The following is a 7,820-nucleotide window of genomic DNA, read 5'->3' on the forward strand; positions in this document are numbered from 1 at the left end:
TGGGGGAAAAGGTGGGGGGTCCCGTTTCGGGCCTCAGCCGGTTTCGCCCAGCACCCTTCGTCAAGTAGGGGGTCTTTAAGAAATGAGAAGAATTCTTATACCCCACCCCGGCCCCACACTCTCTCCTAGGAATTTTATTGTTTCCTGTCTCGAGTTTAAATCTTTTATCCAGTGAGAATCAATTTGTTGTTGTTGTTGTTGTTAATGGGGAAAAAGGTGGGGGGTCCCGTTTCGGGCCTCAGCCGGTTTCGCCCAGCACCCTTCGTCAAGTAGGGGGTCTTTAAGAAATGAGAAGAATTCTTATACTCTTCAGAAATGACTGTAATTGTGATGGATGTGTTACTCAGCTCAGTGTAGTATTTCACAGTGTATACTGGCATTGTGTAAAGAGCGTTACACTGAACCCCATGAATGCATCCATGTACAAAGTTGGCAAGTAATTAAAAATCATGATGATAATTTTGAAAAAGAGAGAGAAAGAGAGAAGGACAGGAAGGAAGGAAGAGAGAGAAGAAAGAAAGAAACGTTTCGCCCATCTTAAGACCAGGGACATTTCCAAAGCTGGGCTGTTGGATGAATTGATTGCCCCCTGGGTGGGTTTCACTGGGAAATCTAATCAATGGGAGGCGTGCCCTCGAATGGATGCTCTGGACTGCCTCTGGGCCCGGGGGCGTGGAGCTGACCGGAAGGGGGCGGTCCCGAGGCCTCAGGTTCTGCATAAATAGACGCCAGGGTTCCTCTGGAGGCCACTGTGACAGCGGATCCCAGGCGAGGAGGCTGCAGGCTGGAGACTGGAAGGAGAGTCCGGTGCCTTCCCTGCCACCTGCGTCTTGGCCACCCCGGGGACCACCCGCACGATCAGACCGCAATCTTCAGCGAGTGAACACCCTCCTTTCTGGGGTGCTCCTGATCGGAACTTTACGGAATTTCCGAGCGGCCCTGGACATTACTGCCAGGCAGAGCATCGCCCCTGCGCAGACGAGTGAACTGTGGAAAATTCATCCGCTCCTCCCCCGCAGACTCCCCCGGAAGACTGATCCACCTGGACGCAGGTTGGATTGGAATCCACCCGGCTGCGGGGGACCTCAGCACCCTTCCTCTCCGTCACCTGGCTATCACTGGAGTGACGACCTGCGGCTCCCTCGCGGGGTCATTTCCTCGACCCTTTCCTCCAACTCCACACGCAAAGCCGCTGGGAGTTTCAAAGTAGAGTACCTGTAAGTAGACTTCCGTGTCTTCACCCCTTTTCCCTAGTCCACTTTGCAGATTATTTGCTAACCCTCTTGTTTCTTTCCCTAGGCTAACATGGCTGGAAGGAACCACCCAGCTCCGACGGAGGTCACCTACAAGAACATGAGATTTCTCATCACGCACAGCCCGACCAGCGCGACCTTAGACGCATTTACAAAGGAACTTAAGAAGCACGGGGTCACCACGGTGGTCAGAGTGTGTGAAGCGACTTACGACGCTGCTCTCGTGGCAAAAGAAGGCATCCGCTTTCTGGACTGGCCCTTCGATGACGGCGCCGCGCCGTCTCCCCAGGTCGTGGACGACTGGTTGAGCTTTGTGAAGATCCAGTTTCGAGAGCAGCCTGCCGCTTGTGTGGCCGTCCACTGTGCCTCGGGCCTGGGCAGGGGGCCGGTGCTGGTGGCCCTGGCCTTGATGGAAGGAGGAATGAAGTACAAAGAGGCGGTGCAGCTCATCAGGCAGAAGCGGCGCGGAGCTTTCAACAGCAAGCAGCTCTTGTACCTGGAGAAGTATCGCCCCAGGAAGAGGCTGCTGCGTGTCCATCGCGCCAGGGTCCGCCAGGACAGCTGCTGCCTTCAGTGAAGTGGGCTTGCCTGACGACGCCCCTGCCTTGGAGGCGAAGCTCCAGACGGGTCCCCGGTCATCACATGCGTCCCGCCAACCTGCGGCCTTGGTGAGAAAGCCCCACGTCTCCACAGGAGGGTTTGTAGCCCACTGAACCGGGTCCTAAGCTCTGCGGAAGCCCACCCTCTGCGCCTGGGTTACAGCCCGCACCTTTGGGGACGCTTAGCCAAGGACTCTCGCTGTTCAGCCTCTCCGTTTACTAAGGGTGGAGTCTAAGCCGCTTCACCCAACACCTAAGAAAATGCGCTGATGGCTACCGTGAACCAGTCGCGTGAAAATATTCCAAGGCCAGCGCGTCGTACCCCACGATTGCATTAATGGACACAGCTGTGATTTAATAAAAATATGAAAACATAAAAAACATGCTGTGTGCTCATCATTTCTACCCATGGGCCTTTCCCGGAACCCTGGGGTGTTGAGTGATGTCTTGTGTACATCTATCTTCACCTGCTAGTGTATTGTGTCTTGATTTCTCATCATGGCTGGTTATTTTAGTTTTTTTCCAAACTTACAATACGATAGTACTGTTCTCCGTGTGTTCACCCCTAAACTTGAAATGTTTTCTATAGTGACCGTATTCTGTTTTTAATTTTAGTTTTAAAGAAGAATATTTATATATACGTTTTGAAACTTATATTTATATAATTTTATGCTGCCGAGCCCTGTCTTAATACATTGGTTTTCCCAAACATCAAGTATACATGTGTTTTTATATTTTCTTGCAATTTCAGCATCAAAATTCTAAGCTTGTGATGCCAAAAGTGATGGACCTTTACCTATAGCTTTGGTGCTCCTTGTTCTTTTCTGGAAGGCTCCCCTGTCATTATTTCTATGGTAGCCTTCATACTTTCTCTTTTTCCTTTTTTGCAACATTCTCTATTTTGTAAGTACATTTTTATTCAGTATCTAACCACACATACCAATTTTTATACTAGAAACAATATCATTCAATTTTGTGAAAGGCTGTGCATTTCTATTCCTTAAGTCAGTACAAACTTAACTAATCACTGAAAGCTATTCCCACCTTTAAAGCAAAATCCTGAGCTCTATTCTTCTCCTCTGTTGCACTCATCAACTTTCTGCTTACCAAGAATAGATCAAAAATGATAAACGATTTTTTCAGTTACATTTTATGTTCTCCCACTAATTGTAGCAAACAAATTGTTCTGTAACTATGGATGATAAATATTTGTAAAATTACCCATGAGGCAAAAATTACACAACTTTTTACATTATGCCCCATACCTGAGGGATTTTCAGTCTTAGTCATTCACTACCTATTTCCTGTTTGAAGCCTAAGTTTGAAAATAGCTATGGGATTAGATTTACATAGGAATCTTCGTGATTAAATGTACATAAGTCAATATTCAAACAAAAAACATTCTTCCTGAACATATTAAGATCAAATAGCCCATTAGTCCACCAGGTCTTCAGAACTACTCACACGTCTATCGTTCTTAATCCTGCTTTCATGTGTATTGATTTTGCTGAAATGATCTCTTTCTCCTGTTTGTTTATTGTAAAGTTACCCAATATTCCATTTTTTTCAACTTAAGAATTCCTCCATTTCTGCTATAACATGCAGTAAACTCTATATTCCTTGTAATATTACTGAACTATTGACATAATAATTCTTGAAATTACTGATTTATACACACATTTTGAGATACATATATGGTAAACATCATGATATCTATGACATACATATTTATAGTGCCCTGATTTTATCTTTTTAATTTCATATTCCCTCATTGCAAGTGAAGATTGTGTTTATCATTTATCCAAGATTACTTATTCTTCTTGCTGCAAAGCTAACAGTATAAAAAGATAATCAGGCTTGGCGCCTATAGCTCAACCGGCTAAGGCACCAGCCACGTACACCTAAGGTGGCGGGTTAGAGTCCCCAGCCTGGACCCGCCAAAACAACAATGACGGCTGCAACCAAAAAATGGCCGGGCGTTGTGGCGGGCGCCTGTGGTCCCAGCTACTTGGGAGGCGGAGCAGGAGACTCGCTTGAGCCCAGGAGTTGGAGGTTGCTGTGAGCTGTAATGCCACGGCACTCTACCCAGGGGGACAGCTTGAGGCTCTGTCAAAAAAAAAAAAAAAAGATAATCATTTCACTGACTGAACAATAGATTTATTTTCTTAAAATCACAATACAAACAGAATTCAACTTCCTGTGATTTTCAATCACTTATTAAAAACTGAAACATTAAATTGTATTTAACTAGCACGCATTTTCTCATTCAAAAATAAGTATCTTCCAACAAATCTCCTAAGAAATGCTTTTTGAAGAATAGAATTGTCTATTTTTAATGATAGACAATTGTAACTTGCTTACCTAACTATTTTGTTTGGCTTTGGTATTGATGGAGTGGGGATTTCTTTAATACTACCGTGACATTAGGCAGATAAATTGAGTCTGTATAAGTTCATAAATCTTTATTTCATCATTTACAGAGACTGTACTTTGCCATCTGAAAAATTAACTATGACTTTAGGACCCAAGAAAGGAGAGAAAGCAAATAGTTTTAATATAAAATTAGTATATGTAGGCAATTCCATCAAATTTCCCATCCTTCTCAACTTTAGTGTATATTAGTGAATTTTACTCCAAACTTCCCCTAAGGTAGAATTAAATATACTCATCGCCACTCCAAGCCTGGCTAAGATTCTATTCTATTTCAAATGGGAACACGGCTCATTTGTAATTTTGCTACAGATGAAACCATAGTTGTCATGTGATATTTTTAATATAGAAGTTGTACATTTCATATGAAGTTACAATTTTCAATGCTGTTTATAAATGCATTGAGGCTTATTTAGAAAAAAATTAAAAATTTAAATAGTACAATCCATGTTATATACAAATGGCAAATATGTGTGTGTGCTTGTGCGTGTGTCAATAGTTTTATCTATATGTTAATATATTTAAGTATCTAAACATATCTAAGTATATAATATACACACACAATTATATAAAAGGTGACAAAAGTTTGCTAGCAAGGTTTTGGCAATAATTATTTCTATGCTGAATACAAATTAAGACATTTATATTCTACTAAATGTATTTCTATATTTTAATATATTTTACAAGAATATGCAGATGCATTGTCATATTGCAGCTATCTATGTGTAAACTAAATGGAGTTTTTATTTAAGTTTAGACAAATACTTGAGTATGTTTCTACTTCTATATTTTCTTTTCTTTTTTTTTTTGGAGTTTTTGGCCGGGGCTGGGTTTAAACCCACCAGCTCTGGCATATGGGGCCAGCATCCTACTCCTTTGAGCCACAGGCACCACCCTCTACTTCTGTATTTTCATTACTTTGATAAATTAAGTGTAAGCCAGCTAAAATATGAATATTTGGTAATTATTTTGATAGAGATTTAAGGTTTTTAATTATCACTTAATCATTAACCTGCCATTACAAACTTCTTGTATTGTTGAATAGTGTCTGTTTGTTACCAATTTTAACTGCCATATTTATCAAAAATTGAGGAATATGAATCTACCCCTGGACTGTTAACATAATTTAGTTCATTAATGAATGAATCTGTTGCACTCATCTTATTCTTGTAGATATGGTAACGTTATTGGATATTTTAATACTTCACAGAGTTGAAATGAAACATCTTCCCATTATTCCAAGAGTAGCTAAATATTAGCCATTATGTTTAAAAATGGGTTGACTTTGCCCTGTTTTTTCTAGGTATTCCAGCTTCAACTTGTCCCTTGTGTCCAATAGTGTCCATTCACTGTTTATAGAGTCACCAGAGAAACCTATTGCTGTTACTACTGTGACAAAAATGTCTCTGACATAGAAGGGGCACTATTTCTGAATTCCCTTCATACCATCAACTCTTCTGGTGCCGGAGTATCAATGAGGAATAGGCATAAGTGATGACAACTGCCCTTCTCAAAACCTATATGAGACTTTATCACCTGGATTCTAAGAAGCCTTTCATTCTCCAGGAGTGTCTCAAGGTTTTATTGTAACATTTATGTTGACTTCTAATGCACATCATTTTATCAAATTTCCATGACGCTATTTATAAAACACACTCATAGATTTACTGGTTTCTGGCCCTTTCTCCAGTATTCATTCAAGTCAAACAGAGTTTAAGTCCACGATGTGAAAAAGATCCATGTCAATACTCTATTTCTTTCAGAGTTTTCAAGATCTTGTTGCAAACCAAAATTAAATTTTCCCATTTTGTCATGAAATAAAATTAATACTCGTTGACCAAGAGAAACATGTTGGGAAGGTAGAAATCTGAGTGGTGTAGAAAGAGGTAATACAATATAGACAGAAATACTATTTGGGTCCCATTTCAGCCATTAAAAATGCCTCATTATAACTGGTGTTTTTCTTTGATTTGTAAACATCAAATTCATATAATAAATATATAAGAATTGTGCATATATATCATATAAGAATGTAAGTATATATGATTATAGTAGAACTATTCTCTTTTAGGGCATAGATTTTAAAAATCATCAATGATATAAAGTAAAAGAAAGAACTGTGAATTTAAGAAATAGATTGTTTAAAAATCATATTTTATAACAAATAAAACAAGCATTAAGTACCTGCCTTTGTTCTTAAGATAGTAAAAGAAATAGTGAAACGTTGAAATGTATATATATTTAGAAATCCAGAATAATTTACAGGTAAACTATTATGTCAATAAGAAATTTATTAACATTGATGGATTCATGGTCAATATTTTTTTAAAAAAATTAATGTATATTTGTAAATCAGCAATAATAGAAACAAAAGTTAAAGTAAAAAGTAGCATTATTGATAGAATAAAATTTCATTAGCTATCTAAAAATATATATTTTAAAATCTCTAAATTAAAACTACCAAATGTTGCTGGGACAAGTAATTTTTTAAATGAATGATTTTTAAAAGACTAAATAATGTAACATATCAAATTTCCTCAATTGAATATACAGAGTAAATGTAATTCCAATCAAAAAACCATGGAAAGGCGGTACCTGTGGTTCAAAGGAGTAGGATGCCAGTCTCATATGTGGGAGGTGGAGGGTTCAAACCCAGCTCCAGCCAAAAACTGCAAAAAACCCAAACAAACAAACGAAAAAAGCTAAGGAAAACAAAAATAAAGAAAAAGCACAATTTTGAATTCATGACAGTTTCAGTTCTGGACAACTATGTTACATAAGCCTAAATCAGATATCAAGCAAAATTATGAAGTAGGAAAATTCTGAGTATGTGACCTAAAAATAATGCCTTCATTTACTGCTTTCTCTGTGTGTGTGGTGGAGGGGAGGGTTCTGGACTATGGATTTAAGAGATTTAAACTGCATCAGAAAAGGCAAGTGAACTAATCTGTTGTATTTAGACTACGCATTTCTTTTTTGAATGTGTTTTTCATTTTTGGAGAATCAAAAAATACTCTCAAGGTTACATGGACTAACAGAAAATTTCTTTATAAGAGTTACTCAATTGTAGTATTTATCATAATCTTTTACATTTCAGGTGCCAGTTTGGTTTTTAGTTTTGTTTTTATTTGCCTATGTTCATAATTGGATTTGGAGTATTTTGGAGAAACCCTCAATGTGAGTAACAGAACAATAGAGGTACTTAAGTTCTGCTGATAAATTGCAGCTCAATTTACAAAAAGCCATAATTAACAGAGGGCATGATATTTTGAGAAGTCCATAGAGATCATTCTTTATAGTTCTGTTTATGATTTCCAATGTCAAATGGATTACAATCAAAGATGAAAAGATAAACTTGGCAATAACCTGGGTATTTTAATATAAGTCTGTGGAATCTTCATATTCTTCTTCATTAGAATGAGAAATACAGGTTATACTGACATGTTTATGGTTAGAAAGTTACAATATGTTTGATTTAAAGGTACATCTATAAAGATGAGAGAGGATTTTCTATTGATCATTATACTCTGGCTTTAGA

General features: G+C 38.7%; 1 pseudogene; it reads left to right on the forward strand.

The window, feature by feature from the left end:
• Window positions 1–1,305: 1,305 nt before the first annotated feature.
• LOC100962842 lies at window positions 1,306–1,830 on the forward strand (annotated as a pseudogene).
• Window positions 1,831–7,820: the final 5,990 nt, after the last annotated feature.

Source organism: Otolemur garnettii, unplaced genomic scaffold (assembly GCF_000181295.1).
Source record: "Otolemur garnettii isolate 467f Iridium unplaced genomic scaffold, OtoGar3 scaffold00240, whole genome shotgun sequence".
NCBI lineage: Eukaryota > Metazoa > Chordata > Mammalia > Primates > Galagidae > Otolemur > Otolemur garnettii.